A 19,992-nucleotide genomic window follows, 5' to 3' on the forward strand; every position below is an offset into this window, starting at 1 on the left:
CACTGTGGAAAACAGTATGGAGATTTCTCAGAAAACTAAAAGTAGAACTACCATTTGATCCAGTAATCCCACTCCTGGGCATCTGTCCAGAGAAAACCACAACTCGCAAAGACTTATGTACTCCAGTGTTCATTGCAGCACTATTTGCAATAGCCAAGACATGGAAACAACCTAAATGTCCATTGACAGAGGAGTGGATCAAGAAGATGTGGTACATATACACAATGGAATACTACTCAGCCATTAAAAGGAAAGAAATAACAGCATTTTTAGCAACATGGATGGATGTAGAAATTATCATGCCAAGTGAAGTCAGTCAGTCAATGAGACACCAATATCAAATGCTATCACTTACATGTGGAATCTGAAGAAAGGACACAATGAACTTCTTTGCAGAACAGATACTAACTTACAGACTTTGAAAAACTTATGGTTTTCAAATGAGACAGGTTGGGGGGTAGGAGGATGCACTGAGGGTTTGGGATGGAAATGCTATAAAATTTGGTTGTGATGATTGTTGTACAACTATATAAGTCATGAAGTAATTTAAAAAACAAAAAAAATTCTCTAGTCAGTTTAGACTTCAAATCTCATAACCACTGTGACAGTCATCTAGGGGTGTGTTACAGATGAATATACATGTATGATACAAGCTACTGATAGGAAATCACAAAAGAAATATGCATAGTAACTCCATATATAATCACCACTACCACTGATAAACCATTGGCCAGAACTGGCCACATAAATACATCTAACCATAAGAAGTCAGGTAATGTGATAATATAGAATTTAAAACAAAAAGTTATCTGTGGGGAATTCAATCTTCTAAAGTCCTTGTGTTACTTGGAAAGAGAATAAAGATATTGAGGATAGAATCATTTCTTCTTTTACCTTTCTAGATGAAAACTAGTCCCCAGAGTTTGTTGGGTAAAGCAAACTATATCCAGTTACTCCACACCAGAAAATAGAAACTCAGTGAATAATAAAATGCCCAGGACCATATAATTAGAAAATGTCAGTCTTACTATAAACTCTAGATGGAGTAAGCAGGAGTTAGCATGGGTTGGATTAATGAAATTCTTTCATTTTCCATCTTAGCTTCTATGCCTCATCCCCATCCTGTACACCAAAATGTCTGGTTCTTCAGAGTTGGAGTCTGGAGCAAGCACAGAGGCAAGAGAATAGGAAAGGTCTTTGATACTGTGCTGGTGACCCTATGTCAGCTTTTTGGATTTTGGAAATGTTTATATCTGCATTTTTGCTTCTTGGACTCTTGGAGACACTTATTCACCTACACCTTCAATGCTAATCTACAGGATCCCTCACCTGAAGGACCCTTACCAGGGCAACTTCTACCTGGTCCCTTATTTGGTCCTTAGTCAATAGGAATTCAAGAAGCCAGAATTTTTGTTTTAATCTTTTCTCTATAAACTCAGAATCACAAAGACACATAGCTACTCAAAAGGCATTGGGGGTATCCTGATGTTTATAACTTTAAAACCAAAAAAAGACTCATTGTTTATCTTCTGTATCCCTACACATTATTAGCTTAAAGAGTTTTTATTTTTTTTTCCCACTGTACAGCAAGGGGGTCAGGTTATCCTTACATGTATACATTACAATTACAGTTTTTCCCCCACCCTTTCTTCTGTTGCAACATGAGTATCTAGACATAGTTCTCAATGCTATTCAGCAGGATCTCCTTGTAAATCTATTCTAAGTTGTGTCTGATAAGCCCAAGCTCCTGATCCCTCCCACTCCCTCCCCCTCCCATCAGGCAACCACAAGTCTTTTCTCCAAGTCCGTGATTTTCTTTTCTGAGGAGATGTTCATTTGTGCTGGATATTAGATTCCAGTTATAAGTGATATCATATGGTATTTGTCTTTGTCTTTCTGGCTCATTTCACTCAGTATGAGATTCTCTAGTTCCATCCATGTTGCTGCAAATGGCATGATGTCATCCTTTTTTATGGCTGAATAGTATTCCATTGTGTATATATACCACATCTTCCGAATCCAATCATCTGTCGATGGACATTTGGATTGTTTCCATGTCCTGGCTATTGTGAATAGTGCTGCAATGAACATGCGGGTGTATAGAGGGAACATTCCTGAATATAATCAAAGCCATTTATGATAAACCCACAGCAAATATAATCCTCAATGGGGAAAAACTGAAAGCCTTCTCACTCAAATCTGGAACAAGACAGGGATGCCCACTCTCACCACTGCTCTTCAACATAGTTTTGGAAGTCTTAGCCACAGCAATTAGACAAACAAAAGAAATAAAAGGCATCCATATAGGAAGAGAAGAGATCAAACTGTCACTGTATGCAGATGACATGATACTATACCTAGAAAACCCTAAGGACTCAACCCCAAAACTCCCTGAACTGATTAATAAATTCAGCAAAGTAGCAGGATATAAGATTAACATTCAGAAGTCAGTTGCATTTCTGTATACCAGCAATGAAACATTAGAAAAGGAATACAAAAATATGATACCTTTTAAAATTGTACCTCACAAAATCAAATACCTCAGAATACACCTGACCAAGGAGGTAAAGGATCTATATGCCGAGAACTATAAAACTTTAATCAAAGAAATCAAAGAAGATGTAAAGAAATGGAAAGATATTCCATGTTCCTGGATTGGGAAAATCAATATTGTGAAAATGGCCATACTACCCAAAGCAATCTACAGATTCAATGCAATCCCTATCAAATTACCCATGACAGTTTTCACAGAACTAGAACAAACAATCCAAACATTTATATGGAACCACAAAAGACCCAGAATCGCCAAAGCAATCCTGAGAAACAAAAACCAAGCAGGAGGCATAACTCTCCCAGACTTCAAGAAATACTACAAAGCCACAGTCATCAAAACAGTGTGGTACTGGTACCAAAACAGACAGACAGACCAATGGAACAGAATAGAGAATCCGGAAATAAACCCTGACACCTATGGTCAATTAATCTTTGACAAGGGAGGCAAGAACATAAAATGGGAAAAAGAAAGTCTATTCAGCAAGCATTGCTGGGAAACCTGGACAGCTGCATGCAAAGCAATGAAACTAGTTTTTATTTTTTGATAGATTTAGTAGCATTAACTTTTGACTGGAAAGATCCATTATTATAACTAGTAGCAAGCAACAATTTACCAACAACAATCTAACACTACTTGAGAAAAATAATTTCATAAAATTCTAAGATCTTTCACAGCTATAATAAGCATCCTAGATATTCTAGCTTCTCTTGTTCTAGTTGGTCTTGAAATGACGGTTTCTCTTTGTAATTATTATAATCGTTATTAACTGAGAAATCTGTGGCAGTTTATTCTAATCTTTTAGACAGAATTAAAGTTTAATAATAATGAAGACATTATCAGTCCATTTTTAAATAAGAAAAGGATTAATATGGGTGAGTTAGTAAATGATTACATCTTTCACAACCACATGGCAGTGCACTGTTCTTTTGTTATTTACATGATAAGCACATTGAATATATGCCTCCTAAGATATACGCCTAAAATGACTTATATTGTATATCTTTATAGACTATTTTATTCATTTATTCAATAAATATCTACTGAGTGCCTATTTCTCCAATGCTCTTCTAGGCACTGAGGATATAACACTAAGCTAAGAGACGGTAAACAAATGGACAAATAAATATATGTCAAGTGGTGATTATCTTACTAGGAAGAAAAATAAAGCAGGATAAGGGATAGATGGTGCTGAGGTGGAGTGGGATGGGGTTTAGATCACACAGTCAGGAAATGACTTTTTTATACAATAACATCCACATAAATAACTCCACAAATAAAACTTTGTATGCAATTATTTGCCCATAAAATATGGCCATTTATATATGAGCTTGAGGGTCAAATCAAAAGCAATGTCTAGGAGATAGATTCCTTTTGCTCAGAAGCTGTGGAATAGAGTCAACAGAAACAAGATAAATAAAACAGAGACAAAGGGAGGTTAGACACCACTCTGGAATAGGAGTGTCTGACATTTGATGCTCTTAACTTCACCATCATCCTAGAGTGTGGAAGACCATGGGAAAAACCACTAAAGATTTCTGTGAGTCTTTGAAGTTTTTGAAAAGAGCAATAGCCAAAGCCAGTTTCTGAGACCCGCTCTTCCTCTATGACATTCCACTTGCGTAAGACTGCCTGATTCAAATCCTTTTGAGAAAAATATGGAAGGGGGAAGTGACCATACAACTGCAACTGTGATCTTTTCATATAAAAAAAAAAGAAAAGTTGGTGATATATTTGGTTGAATGCTTGATAATAACAAGCTCCCATGGTCACTAGACATTTGAATGTTTACTTGACTTCTTATCTCATTTTAGTGGAAGTTATTTTTTCTCCTTCCCCTGCTTTTCTTTGCAAGAACAGTCTTTATTTGACTCTCTGAGACAACAGTAAAAATGTTTGGTGTTCCTAAAATCAGCCCTCGGATATGGTAAGGTATGATACAGATACGGTGCCTATTACCACGGAATTGACTATCCAGAGAAGTCTTAACTCTCAGGAGCCATCACTGCCCATTTGGAATCAGGTCTACTGATCCCAGTGTCTTCAGGATGATTCTCTCACCTCCATTATATGTTCCACCCGCTTAATATAGCCTGAAGTTCTATTTAATATTTTTATAAGTCTTCGATACTGAATCAGTGTCAATCCATTTGAGAGAAAAATTCACCAAATTCCCACTAATCCATAGGGATCAGGAACCAGGCTTCACTAACTTGCTGGATGTTGGCCCTACACACAAATTAGGCAACTCAGTAGATAATTGAATTTGCATCCAAGACTGAGTTTCTTAACTTTTTTGAAAAGAGATGTCTCCTTGGCAAAAGAGGGCTGGGAAAATAATAGGAGAAAGGCAACATTATAAAATAAAGCAAATGGAAGTAGTCTCTGCAGGATGGGAAACACACAACCTAAACAATTTTTTTTCCTGGATTTCTGAAACCATTTTCATCCTTTCTTGTCAATTTTTCAGGATCCTTTGCTCAAAGATCAGACTGGAGCTCCTAGAAATACTTTGGAACTGCTCAGTTTCTATAGTCAGTTTTAACCAACATCCATGGTTTCTCCTGATTATTCTCAAGTGAGAAAACCAAGGAAGCCCGGATGTTAGCATTGATAACAGCAACAGGTACTACTGGAAGAGACAAACACTGAGTACACACTAGCTGATAAACCGCAGAAGAGGCATAGCTGGGGTAGGGAGACACTGCTCACAGGCTACATGTCTAGAAAGTCACAAAGTAGGGCATACATACAAGAAAGCAGGTAAGTATCAGACAGGGCAATGGCAGGTATCATCAAAGGAAAGTGTCTGCCTTGAAATGGGCCCATCTTCATTTTTTAATCAGACTACAAATGGTATACAACCAAGACAAATGTCCCCACTAGTATATCACTTTGTAGAGTATAATTCTCTTGGTTGAATTTGAATCTGAATAGCAGCATAATATCCCAAAGGTTCTTTGTAGCATTCATGTTTTCTCAGGAAGTTGAGGATGAATCCTATAGGCCATATCTAATCCTCTCCCATGAACACAAATTGCTTCATCATTTTCACCATCAACCCTTTCCACTTCATTTGCTTCCTCCTCTCAGCCTATACCCTGCCCCTCAACTAGAAGTGGGGGGTACTGGGAAACCACCCACCTCTCCAAATTTGTTGCTTTGGTCTAAGTACAAATGTCTGATAGCTAGTGCACAGCACAAGTAAAGAGAGAGCCAGGATTGGTCAGCCTAGATGTCTTGAGTAAGAGATATACCACTTTTTCTTTTTTTCACAATCTATTTATTGATTACTTATACTGTGCAAGGACCCAGATGAAGTTATAACTAGAGAGACGATAGAAAGAAAGAGATAATAGATGAAAACAGAATAGATAGAAGCAATAAATCTATAAAGTAGGAAATGTAACTGACTTCATTGCACGTATCAGGAGACAGAAGTTTAGCAGAGTTGAGAAGCCTGCCCTATGATTCAAATCACCCTGACTTAGCCCAAAGTCTGTGCCATCAAGCAAGATGTTTCTTAAATCATCAGTTCTGATACCAACGTCTCCTTGGCATATTGACTTACCCTCCCAAACCGCCTGTCTTTTTTTTCTTCCTTCTTTTTGTTTATCATCTTACCATCACGTCGGTTTGCTATGATTTCTGATGTCCTTTGAGGAGACCAGCCCAGGGAGGGTTCCTCCAGGATGGCTCTGAGCATTTTAAGGACACAAAGATATCTGCACAGTAGGACACTCAAGGATCTCCTGGTGGTAGGTGAACTATGGCAGAGAGTTCCAAAGGAGAAGAGGAGACTTTGCCTAAAGTAAACCAAAACAGCTTCCCAGTACCATGCAAGGAAGCCCACGTTCATAAACATGAAGAAAAAGCTATACCCGTAAGTCTAGTATCTTTACTACCAGCTAGTGGTCAGGAGTTGGGGGTGGGGACAAAGGGGTATGAAAGCTGATCTTACATGACTCAAGTCACATTCCCAGCTTGGAAGGAATGGACAAAGGCAAAGCCAGGAGCCCAGAGTCTGCCTGTGCAAGCTTTCAGAAGTTTGTTTTTACTGAAACTTGGTCATGAGCCCCCAGTGGCTGATTCTGAATAATGAGGAGGGGGAACATGAAGCTTCCTAAATCGCCCAGGGATATCCACAGCTACACCATAAAAACAAAAAATACAAGAATAATGGCCGCTAATTTCATTGAGTGTTTCTCTGTACCAAGCAGCATTCTAAACCCTTTTTTGAATACATTAGTTCCTTGAATCTTAACATCTTATTTTACCCTCATTTTACAGATAAGAAAGCTAAGACAGAGCAGTTAGATAACTTTCTCAAAACATGCTGATTTTAAATAAAGAAAACTAGATTTCAAACTCAGGAAGTCTGGGGCTAAACAGCCTGGACTCAAAAGCATTATCTTTCTTAAACAAATATAAATGTGATAGTGCTTACTTTTTTAAGGTAAAAAAATGTAGATTTGATGAGGCCTAGAGAGGAATTAAATAAACAGAAGGCATAGGATGTTTACAATGACTAACTGTGAAAAGTATTTATCATGGGAAGTTCCAAAATGGGTTATTAAGAAGAAGTTAAGAGCCTTAGGAAACCCTGCCAAGAAAATTCTAAAAACTAAGAAATCAAAGGAGAGTTCTACAGAGAAGAGTAAGCTTTAGTGGAACCAAAAAAGGACTAAGACTCTGACGCTTTTTTAAATGAATAAGGAATCTGCAGAGTAACAGACTAATGAGCCTCATTCTTTTCTCAGTGCTGAGGGGAGCTCTGTTCACTGCTGACCTTGCTGTGGTGTGCTACACACTCAGGTTCCTGGAATAATCTGTCCTAGAAGATCAGAGAATGCCGATTCTGATCCCATTTCTTCCAACAGTCTGTTAGTCATTGTAAGTTACAAGGACTGCACATTCAACAAAGAAAACCTGTTTGTAAAACGAGGGTGAACAATTCTGAGCACGTGTTTCTCCCAGGGAAACTGAGCTGTAGTTTTAATTCTGCATTGAAAAATACCACCACCGTTTTCGCATATTAGTTGGCAACACAAATTTGGGAGGATAGCATAAAAAGAAATTGTCATTCCATGTCATGAGATCGTTAGTTATTACCATGTATTATGGGTTGAATTGGGCCCTGCTCCCAAATTCGTATGTTGACTCAATTATGGAAAAAAAAGTTTTGCCCTTAAAAAGGACTACAATCTGTTTTATAGACTCTTTCTTCCCTTTTTTTTTTTTTTGAAGAGTAGTTGATTTACAACATTGTGCCAGTTTCTGCCATAAAGCATAGTGACTAGTACTACACACACACACACACACACACACACACACACAGTGCTATACAGCAGGACCCTGTTGCCTATCCATTCTAAATATTTTACAGAATCTTTAGATTTTCATCACTTGTGTTTTCTTTTCACTCATTCAATAAAAAAACTGAAGCCTGTCTTCTGTCAGGAGCTGTGCAAAATCCTAGGGCATAATGGAAAGTGAGACTAATATAATCACTAATTCATTCAATAATAATGAAGAAGCAGTTTGCAATGTGGTTAAGTGTGTCCCTTGCAATTTAAATGTCTGGCCCTTAACTAGCCATGTGGCTTTGAACGTGGAACTAAAGCTCTCAATGCTTCAATATCTTTATTTTTTTAATTAGAGATTAGGACCTATTTTATAGCAGAATTTTCTTTTTACTGGATTAAATAAAATAGCATATATACAATATCTGGCAATAGTGAGCATTCAATAAATGTTTATTGTTATAGTTGTTACTATTATTATTTCTATAGTAATATAGAGCCATTCTAACACTAGTAGAAATTCCAAAGTCGGTAACATAAAACTATTCCATTGATTTTTTTTTTTTTGTCTTTTTAGGCCTGCATCCATGGCATATGGAAGTTTCCAGGCTAGAGGCTGAATCAGAGCTACAGCTGCCGGCCTACATCACAGCCACAGTAACCTACACCACAGCTCATGGCAATGCCAGATTCCCAACCCACTGAGCAAGGCCAGGTAGTATCCGTGTTTTCATGGATACCAGTCAGGTTCATTAACCGCTGAGCCATGATGGGAGCTCCTCTCATTGCTTTTAATCCCTCCTTATCTAGTTTAAAAATGTGAAAGTGTTGAAACGTTTATGAGAGTATTTTCTGGAGAGAGTAGCTCTCCTGAGTGGGTCTCCACCCTTCTTCAAGGGGGCAAGAGTCTGTGTGGTGAGGCAGAAAGACAAAGCAAGGACTACCATTTCTTCCTTCCCTTCAGCTAAATACAGGAAGCTTCCAAGGAACCACTTGCAAAGCTTGGGATCTGTTGCCTGCAGCTAGAAGATTCTGTGATGTCTGGCATACACCTGACACACAGACTAGAGAGGGAAAGGTGAAGAAGAGGGTTTGGTAAGTAACCCCACTCCTACCAACAGTGGGGGCCAGGAATGAGTGATTGTTCCTTGTGGACTAGATGTGGGCTTAAGAAAAAGAAACTGCGCCTGGAGGCATTTCAAACTCGGCTAAAATGACGACCTGGAGGTGGGCTGGGTGGTGATGGGGACTGCACTGGGGAGAAGGCATGCACAGAATATGCCCCCACAGGCAGGCTGAGGAGGCAGTGGCTCACCAAAGGGATGGCCGCTAGAGAAAGAACCAGGTCTAAACATCTCCTAGAGTCTGAAAAGAAGCTAGTTCATGCCAGGTTCAGTTATCTTTCAGGCAGGAATTTGACGGATCCATCCCCTATTCATCCCTCCCTCCCCTGCTTCATCCCTGGTGTTTTCTTACACAAGAGAAGAGGAAAATAAGAAGGCTACATGGCATCTCATACCCCCCTTCCCACCTGAGGCACATGGTCAACCAGTCACAGACCTCAGAAGGAGCAGAAAGAGAGGATGAAATTGGAACTTTGATCAGAGTGTAAAATTTTAATGCAAACCTTAGACAGAATACTACCTTTGTGACTTAACTATTTAATGCCTTAAAGTAACCATAATTCTGTGCCTACTTTTTCTTACCTTTACTAAGAATGAACATGAAGGTCACGGACCTGCTTAGTTTTCATTTAATGACAGAGAAAAGCTTTTCTTGCTGAATTATAAAGGGGCTACTGGGGACAAAAATAACTTTTCATTATGATCACAGTCCAATCTCCATGCGTCTTCAGCATCATCTAGCAATTATCAAAAACCCACTCCATGTTAGGCACTGTGCTAAGAACACCTTACTGCTACCATTAATCAACATTGAGGGGTATCTATGAGCTTGGCACTGTACATGGATCCATGTGCTTTACATGGACAACGTTAATTATTCCTTACAACAACTTTATAAAAGATATACCACTGCTGTTCCCCCATTTATCCAGTTAGGACAAAGAAGTACAGATAGCATGTCAAGCAATTTTCACAAGGTCACTTAGTTTATTAAATGGTCAGCTAGGACTTGACTTCAAGCAGAGTCATTTATATCTTTATTGTTTTCCACAAAGGTCATTTTTCCATTTATTATTAAAGTTCTCTTACTCAGAAAGATTAGTGTTAACTTAGTGCAACCCACTAAGCTTTACCTACATTGCAGTAATCATTTTCCAGCAATTTCCCATCATGTGTCTAGAAGTAGTCCCTTAAAACTTGATTCCATTTCATTAAGAGGCACAACAGTCCAATAAGTAAATCTGAATTGTAAGAAACCCTCAGTGGATTTAGAAAAGATGGAGTTAAAACAGAATGTCAAGAGAATTCCAGTGCATCTAAGATAGAAGCAAATAAGAGAGTTTTCTCTCATCCATAGGGTGTGTGTTGTGCATTTAGAGTTCAAATAAGGAACTTGGACTTCCTCTAGTAATAATTAGAACAGCCAAGTAATCATCTACTAAATGGATACTAGAGGATCCATGACTTACATATACCATGTGAGTAAATGGCCTTAAGTCACTAATAATCGCTGTGTACAACATAATGATCACTCTACAAAGTAATCCTTTAAGACAAATGTAAAAAAACATATTTCCAAGAAAGATACAATAGATAGGACTAGAACTTGATGGTAATTTCCTTGCATTATCATATAACTCTCCAACCCAAATGACAAACTATGCACATTTAATTGTGTCTTGAAATACTAAATTGCACCTTCATCACCACTGGCTGGTTGTGGCCACTAAAAATGAAAAGTGCTTGGATTACACAATTAAGTTCCACTTACATTTTCAAGCCTGAAGGAAGAGTTCTTGTATAACAAACACCAAGCATGAAAGCCTAAATCGTGACTTAAACATGCATTTAGTTTCAGAAATTAAAAACTAAGCAGAAGAATAATTCATGAATACATAAACCATCCATTCTTATTGCAACTATTATCTGACCATCAATAAATCAGAGGAGTAATATGTTTACTTGTGTGTTACAATTTTATTAAATTATTAAAATAATGTGTCTACCACTTGGAGTACAATCTTTGTTATTGTTTTCTGCTATAGATTTTCATTTAGCCTTGGATAGTATCCATATTCACAAAGTGCTTTGTAGTCATTTTGTATTTCTTTTTAATGGCAGTGCTCTAAGGCTAGCCACAGTATTGAATGAGAAATCTATCCTCTGGCCTTAAAGAAGGCACAGGAAAGCCAGGGGAGATGGTGGTTTTTTTCCTGCGCTCAAAAAAAATTCAAAATCCCTATCTTGTCTAGTTTTTTAAAAACTCTGTTTGTTTAGTCAACACCTTTTAAATTATTTGTAAATGTTTAAGGCAAAGAGTTTTTAACAATATTTCAGTATGTTGAATATGAAGTTGATGGTCTAGATCCTATTATTGGCAGCTTCCTGACTCATTTTCCCTCAATACTCAATGTGTGTTACTTAATCCATGATTGTACATGGCTCAATTCCTCCAGGACTAGTAGACAAAGGAGACAGCAGCCCCCTTAGGAAACTATCTTCATTTATTTAATAATGTGGATGAAACCATTCACGCTGCTGCACTGAAGCATGGATGGAAGCAGATGTGTCCACGAAGTTCTCCAGTGAAGAACAAGCTTGCTTTGCTGTAAGCCAAAGTTCATCACATCAAATGGCCAAGCAAAGGGGGGAAAAAAGCACTCTACTTTTGAACTAAGGCTTTCAAAGCTAGACTTCTTTTGCTCAGCTTCCATTCCTCCTTAGAATGGAGGAATGGAAGCTGAATTCAGATGCCCTGAAGGTCTTTTAAACCCTTAAATAGGAAAAACATTTAGCAAGGCCTTCAGGATCATCTACTAGTCCAACTCCTTCACTTACAAGTGAGGAATATGAAGCTCAGACATTGTAGCAAGTATCCTAACCCTTCTTTGGTTTCCTCTGGTTACTGAAACAATTAGGAATTCACACTGAATACCTTCCTTTGCCAATTTGTCATTTACTCTTAGAGCACTGAAATCTAATTTTTATTACAAATTATTGAAATTAAGTGGTTTATTCCTAACCCCTTATAAAGTACTCGATCAATTCATTAAAGTGAATTAGAGGTAGATTCACTTTTTTAAAAGTTAGACTAATTGCAAAGTTACACTTACATTGCAGTCTGTAGGTCTTACTCAGTGTCATAGGCATTCAAAACACTTATCTGCATTGCCTGTATGTCAAAGACAATCTACATAAATCATCTCTCAGAATAAATTCAAACGAGCACCCACCAAAATTCTAAGTGGCTTTACACATACCACCCCCTAGTGGTACAAAGGAGCTGTCTGCATTCTGGATGTAGAAAAGTTCCAAATCCTTGTAACCATTGGAGAGAGTCAATGTTCTAAATGATTTGCCATGGGCAGACTGGACAGTACAATAAACTTTATTTACTGTAACCCAGCCCCTGCCAGGAAGAAACTTGTTTCAGTTTCTTTGGCAAGAGCACAAGGATTTTTTTAAATAAATGAATATATATGAGACACTAAATCTGATTTCACATTCTACATGAATGAATGCAATAGCCAAAAGGAGGCATGATCCAGTTTTCCCTGGTTGCTGTTCACAAAGCAGCATACAGTACCATCTACTAATTAGTATACACCATTTTAAAAATGAGATACCAAAAGAATCATTTTTTGTCTCCTAGATTTTGAATGCTAGCACTGAATATAGACTCTTGTGGCATAGCACTAATATGTATATATGAATAAGTTATAAATACTTGATAGAACAAATAAAGGATGGCAGTCTCATTATCACGTAAGTCAACAAAGCATGGAATGAAGTGTACATTGGATCCATATTAGCATACCATAATAAGAACATATAATAAAAAAAAGTAGCACATGAGCTTATTTATATCATTAACTGAGTAATAAATTATCAAGCTAGGAGTCTGGGAGAGGCACCATGGATATTTTTATTCTGATGAGAAATCAAATCAAGTATTTATATGATGTCCTTAGATTCCATACATATTTTCTAGAAGAAACATTTTCAGGAGTTCTTTAAGACTTTAACACATCTTTCTTTGTGTTGCATATGCAACCATTAGCCTGTGCATTCAAGAATGTAAACCGAAATCAAATTGTGTCAAGTCATTTCTGTTAAAAACAAATGAACACTAGCTAATGGGTAAGTAAGAGGCAAAGCACAAATTGCAAAACATAAAAACAGAAAAAAGGAAATGTGCATCTACAAAAAAAAAAAAAAAAAAAAAGCAAGTTTCTATCAGCTTCAGACGCAAACTCACCATTCCCAGTCAAAGAGCCCAGAAGAATACACTTAGCAAATGAGCCAGATGCATGGTCATCAAGCAGCAGATGGGAAATTCAGAAACAACTACAATGTGTTAAGAGGAAAGGTGGATAACAGCACAGGTGGATCCATGGAGGACCCAATGAAATCAACCCGGGGAGAGAAATAGGACCAGGTACAGCACTGATCCAGAGAATCTGAAAAGAGAAGCCTGAGCAAAGAGATTTTTCACCAAGTTCCTTCAGCCTTGTCCACACTGGGGATGGATGCTGACAAAGACTCCATACCCCCTTAAGCAATCCTCCCGCTTTAATTTCCCTTTCCACCCAGAATGGACAGGTAAACATGAAGAACAGACAAGAAAACAGAACATGCATTGCAACGGAGTTGAACACAAGCAGAGAAACAGCTCTGAGAAGGTAGACCTGGGCCAGGGTGTTAATAAAGAGCCTTAAATTAGCAGACTTGGACATTCAAGAGCAAAGACACAAATGTAAATGCATCTTCTACTCCCTGACCCTATGGTAAATTCTGCTTGTGGAATCACTTCTACCTGCAAAGCTAGCTTGGACTTTTGAGGTTGATTCTGGCCCAGGCCAATCAGCATAGGGTGTGATTATAAAAGAATGAGATGGATTTTTTTTAAACAAAATATCAAAGAGTATACGGAGTGATGGTCTGGTCCTTCAGACTGCAGGCAGCCTTTAATTAGTTCCTAATAACTTGAATTTTTGTCATTGACTAATAGCACTCAGTCAAAAATACCATATTATCAACTTGGGTTACCATATTTTGTAAATAAGTAGGAGGTATTTATTATATTGTTTATTTTGACTAATCGTTTAAATCAGTTCTTTAAAACATCTCCATTTAGGTAGTTTAGAAATAAGGTAGAGTTATATTGTTCACAGCAATAATAAAGCAGAGTTGGTCAAAGCTGGCATTTGCTCATTTCCTCAAGCCTAATAATAGTTACTATAGAAATGAACAAGTGAGTCAGACTTCCGGGCTGGGCTGCCCTCCTAACCCTCCTTCTGCCCTTCAGCCTGGCCTACAGTCTCGGGTGTGAACACCAGAGTCTATCTTTGGCACTGCTCAGACTCTTGTTTGCTGTTAAAGGGCAGATGAAGGGAAGAGGAAGAGGAAAGAAACTGAGTGAAATAGAAAAGGGCAGAGGGTGGGGAGGGAGGACACAGAGAGAAAATAAAATTATTTCTCTTCTGTGTCTCGTACAGTCTCTGAAGGTAACTAATTCCAAAATTCCAAAAATGCACCTCCAAAGTAGCTCAAAGCAGGGACTGAGGCAGAGAATCACCTTCTTGTCACCTCCACCTGCCCCCACACTCTGCCCTGTCTGGTTCAGGCCTTTACCCCTAAAGGTGCTGCCTCTTTCCATGCCTGGATCCCAGAAGGGCAACCCGGAGAAATGAAGGACGTGTTTAAGACCACACAGCTGGTCATCTGCGCCAGCATTCACACAGAGTCCATGAGTTTCTCATGATAGACTCATGGACTCTGGACTCGGTGTGGATGGCAGACACAGGGCCAAAATGATGCTCTCTTTCTGGAATCTAAAACTAGGGACACAGAGCTTTCATTAGCCTGTATGAGAGCTTGAGGTAAAAGACCAGAAGGACTTGGGAATTATGCATATATAGCAAATCTGTTAAAAAAAAATGAAGCTAATGTTCATCTAAGATGGAGGGTGTGTGTGTGTGAAAGATAGAGTGACGGAGACAGAGAAAAAGACAGAGGCACAAAAAGAAACTTGATTATTCTTTCCTTTCCAACTCCTGCGAGGACCAGCTGCACTTACTGAAATTAGAGCTTACAAAAGCCCCTGTTTTTTGTTTTTGTTTTTTTTTTTTTTTGGTCTTTTTAGGGCCCACAGCTGTGGCACATTGAGGTTCTCAGCTTAGGGGCCGAATAGAAGCTACAGCTGCCAGTCACAGCAACACAGGATCCAAGCCGCATCTGCAATCTACACCACAGCTCAAGGCAACGCCAGATCCTGAACCCACTGAGCAAGGCTGGGGATTGAACCTGCATCCTCATGGATGGTCGTCAGGTTCATTAACCACTGAACCACGACGGGAACTCCAGCCCCTGCAGTCTTAATCATCCCATCAAAATCCTCCTTGATTTAAAATAGTGTTTAAAAGAAATAAACGGAGGCATATTAAAATTTTTAAGAGTGTGTGCAAAAATTAATTCCAAATGTGCAGCACCAAACTAGAAGTGTTTAGAGCTGCTTTGCCCACAGGAGCTGGGGAAAGACTAATACAGAGAAACTACAGAAGCAAAGAAATTATTCATTGGCTATAGCTTAAAGCCTAGTTGGCTGTTTGTGATTGCTTGTCGTTAGTGTTTTAACTTCCTAACCTTTTGAGGCACTTATGGGCCAAGATTCTGGTTTGCTTACACAGGCCACCCTTGCACTAAAGACATTTCAGTCTAATGGCCTCCGTGTTTAAGTAATTAAACAGTAGGTTGAGGAAATTTGTTTCTTCTAACAACTACTTAGCTCTTGGCTTCCTATCAGCTGAAAATGGGATACTTTGCAAGGCAATAAGAAAATGGTACTCTAGCCACAACAAATATTTCTTAGTCAGAGGAATCTTTTGTTTGCATCAATTGCAGATCTTTCTCTGGAAGGACCAGCATCCACCCAATGGTTGGTTTCATAGTGTTTACACACACAGCATTGCTGCTCCAAGTGTCCTGGGTGACAGAGAAACACTGCTGCTTCTTCCCTCAGCAAAGGTTACATCAGAAACATTCTGTACACCTGCCATTCCAGTTAAACATCAGCATTCTTTGCTTTCAGTGAGACCACGTTTCTTTCCAAAGATGTTGGTTAGATTAAAATATAAAGACTGATATTTGGGGAGTAACGTTTGCTGCATGATTGAAGAAAAAGTTTAATGTAGATTTTTGCCTTAGAGGTTTCTTTCTTCCTTTCCTTTTTTTTCTTTTTTATAAATGGTTATTTTAATCATTTTTATTACCTTCATACACAAGAAAAGATTTTGACACTGGTAAGACATGCTGAAGTTGTCTTCAACTGCAATGAATTTGGTTTCACATATTATTTTAAAAGTAAAGGACTCTTCTGAATAAAGAGATGTAAAGATGAGCCAACATATAAACACATTTCTTAATGGTATTTTATTGCTAAAAAACAAACAGTGAATTCCAGACAACTCATGTTCAGAATTTCAGTGCACACTTTACCAGATAGAGATGGGATTGAGGGAGCTTCTCTAACATGGAAAACCATTAACCTTGACCAAAGCATACTCTATTACTGGGGTATTATCTTCAATCAAATATTAAAAGTTAGTGCAGTCACTCAGCTGTCTAACTCCCTTTTTATATCATCGGCTCTCCTTTCAAATTCCTTTCTGACACTCAGCTGAATGATTGTACACAATAATAGGAGTTATGAAATAGCAACGTGTACTCTCAAAAAAAAAAAAAAAAGTACATGTTATAAGATCATTAGCAGACCTTGGATGGATAATAAGACAATAATTTCCCATAAGTCAGCTTACCAGGTAGTTCAGGTACATTAAGAAGCTCCTGAAAGAAACACAAATTTCACTAATGGAATTTCAGACCCTGAAGAGATACCTGTCGTTATCTCAAGTCCAGAATGGATCCTCTGTCACAGCAGGGAAAACCTCCTTTGAGGAGCTCAAACACCCTTTCACCATGTCTCTAATTTCACAACAGTATTTTCCATTGCTCCTTATTCGTGAATTAAATTTTAAATTATTTCACATTCTGAAATAATTGCAAATAGGCCAGATCAGGTTTTCAGGATTGGGAGCCATCACAGTACTATGCTTTGCCATTCTTTTCTTTTTTTCTTTTTTTCTTTTTCTTTTTTTTTTTTTTTTTGATGTAGCTTTACCACCAAGTCACTAACATACCACATTTACCAATCTAAGATTCAAATCATGACAGACGAGACTCTTTTTTTTCTCAAAGTAGAAAGCAGAAAATTACGCAGTCTTCCATAGCAGGACTTGAGTGTGAGGGAATCTTTAAAACCAAAGTCTATCCTGCCATTAAAAAAAATTAAGATATTTTTCTTTGGTGTTCTTTACCAAGTTACTTGATCATAACCAAAACGTGGGGGCCCCTATAAGTCAATCATGAACCTCACTAAAATGCTACCTGTGACACTGTCTTTAAAATAACATTATACTAAATTAAGGACCATCCTTCTTCTCAGCCCACGGAGTGAAATTTAAGCGGCTCAGAAATTACAATTTATTCAAGAATGATTTATATTCCCTTAGTTAAGGTGAAAGACACCTTGTCCATGTGGAGTTGAGATGGGATCCTAACAGTGACAAGATGTAAACGAATACTAGTGCCTTTGGAGTAGTGGGAAGGAGAAATAGTATGACAATTCCTGAGGGACTGGATAAAATATTCTTTCAGGAAGAGAGAAAATTGTGTGGGAAAAGTAGGCTGAGAGGCTTAAAAAGACATTATAACACCGCCCGGGATAACTCCTATTTAATAAAGTTCTTATGGTTCTTTAGAAATAAATGACTTGGAAGAAATCCAAAATAGCCCTGCATTTTTAAAAAATAACCCTGCTTTAAAGTACATAGCAGGCTTCAAATGCATTAGCCCAGGTCATGTTTCTCTCCCATCATCTTCCAGCATATGTACCCATGACATGTTTAGCACTGAAAAAAATCTTGCAGATGGCCAATAGGCACATGAAAAAAATACTCACCATCACTAATTACTAGAGAAATGCAAATCAAAACTACAATGAGGTGCCACTTCACAATGGTCAGAATGGCAATCATTAGTAAATCTACAAATAACAAAAGCTGCAGAGGGTGTGGAGAAAAGGGAACCCTCCCACACTGTTGGTGGGAATGTGAATTGGTATAATTACTGTGGAAAACAGTATGTAGGTTCCTCAGAAAACTAAATATAGAACTACCATACGACCCAGCAATCCAGACAAAACTTTTCTTGAAAAAGATCCATGCACCCCTATATTCACTGCAGCACTATTCACAATAGCCAAGGCATGGAAACAACCTAAATGTCCATTGACAGATGAATGGATTAAGAAGATGTGGTACATATGAACAATGGAACACTACTCAGCCATAGAAATGAACAAAATAATGCCATTTGCAGCAACATGGATGGAAATACAGACTCGCACACTAAGTGAAGTAATTCAAAAAGAGAAAGACAAATACCATATGATATCACTTACATCTGGAATCTAATACTGGCACAAACTAACCTATCTAAAGAAAAGAAACAAACTCATGGACATGGAGAACAGACTTCTATAGTGACAACAGCTTTCCAACACATAGACTAAAGACGAAAAATCATACGATCATTCCACTGAATGAAGAAAAAGAATTAAACTCAACATCGATTCCTAATAAAGAAAAAACTTTTAGCAACTAAGAATTAAAGGGAGTTTCCTTATTTTAATAAAATATCCCCCACCGCTTAAAAAAAGAACGACAGCCAGTATCATTCTTAATGGAAAATATTGACAGCTCTCTAAGATAAGAAATGAGACAGGGATATATTTTCTTTCCATTCCTATTCAAACTGTAGTGAAGAAGGAAGATATAAATATGGAGGAGAAAAGTTAAAACTTTTATTATTTACACACACACACCCCTACACACATTATATATGTAGAAAATATCAAGGATATGTAGATAAACTGTTAGAATTTAAAATTAGTATCTAAAAATCAATCGTTTCTATAGAGTAGCCACAAAATACATAATTTTTGCAACAAAAAAAAATAAAACAACTTCAGGATTTATTCATTCAATAAACATCATGTATTATCAGATATTTATCATTAACAATGCTTATTAAAAGAGAAGCATTACACAAGAACTAAGGTGCTTCTTGTGTCTGGTTTCTTTAACAACTGGCATTTATTCCACGCATGCTTGAACTAACAGGTTTTTTTTTATTATTTTGTTTAGTTTGGGGTTTGGAATTTTAAATGATTAACTTAGATCTCTTGCAGACATAAAAAGTCTCTTGGGTATAAAAAGTCTGATAGGAAATCATGAAGATATATACTCAATTTCCTCGCCCCATGCTCACTGTGGTAATAGTTTCGAATTTGTCATTTTTATTATTTTGAGCACTAAAAAATCAACATCAGGGTTCTGGCTCAAGATGGTGACATAAGAGGATCCTGAATTCACCTCTTCCCACAGCCACAGCCAATCTACAGCTCCGTAGGAAACAACCTCCTCTGAAAAAAAAAAAAAAACCTAAAAACTGCCTGAGCCACTTCCATGCATCTGACAGAGGAGAGAAGCCTGTGAAAGTGGGTGGAAGAGGCTGGGCCGCCAGCTGGTGGGGAACCCCACCCCCACAGTCCAGAGAGAACTCAAAAGCCCCGGGGCTTCTTCCCAAGGAGTGAATGTGAACTCCACACCAAGACCTGCCCCTGAGACATAAGCACCCCCCTCCCCGCCACCCCCCAAACATCCAGCTTTGAAAACCAACGGGCTTGGAGTCCACACAACCCACAGTTATAAGCATCTGAGAAATGGCTCGAGCGCTCAGACTCACCTGCTCAAGGACCCGGGGCAGAGGCAGCAGGTCCAGGGATGCCCAGACTTCACGGGAGGAGGCTCACCGGCTGGTCTTGGCCCCTGGCCCCAGGCCAGATGCCCCAGGCGTCTGGCCTGACTGGCATCTGGCGGCCCGCATCCTCTCC

General features: G+C 38.3%; 1 long non-coding RNA gene across 1 annotated transcript in view; it reads right to left on the reverse strand.

Moving 5' to 3' along the window:
• The window catches only part of LOC110257515 (uncharacterized), a 302,560-nt gene extending 282,568 nt beyond the window's left edge, over window positions 1–19,992 (reverse strand). Inside the window, exon 1 of the long non-coding RNA XR_014834370.1 lies at window positions 19,845–19,992. This is a non-coding gene — a long non-coding RNA (uncharacterized LOC110257515). The remainder of the gene's footprint in view (window positions 1–19,844) is intronic.

The sequence above is a fragment of the Sus scrofa genome, chromosome 18 (assembly GCF_054392235.1).
Source record: "Sus scrofa isolate SSC_HxYL_T2T_F1_AM1 chromosome 18, Sscrofa_HxYL_maternal_Yorkshire_Landrace_v2.0, whole genome shotgun sequence".
Taxonomy (NCBI): Eukaryota; Metazoa; Chordata; class Mammalia; order Artiodactyla; family Suidae; genus Sus; species Sus scrofa.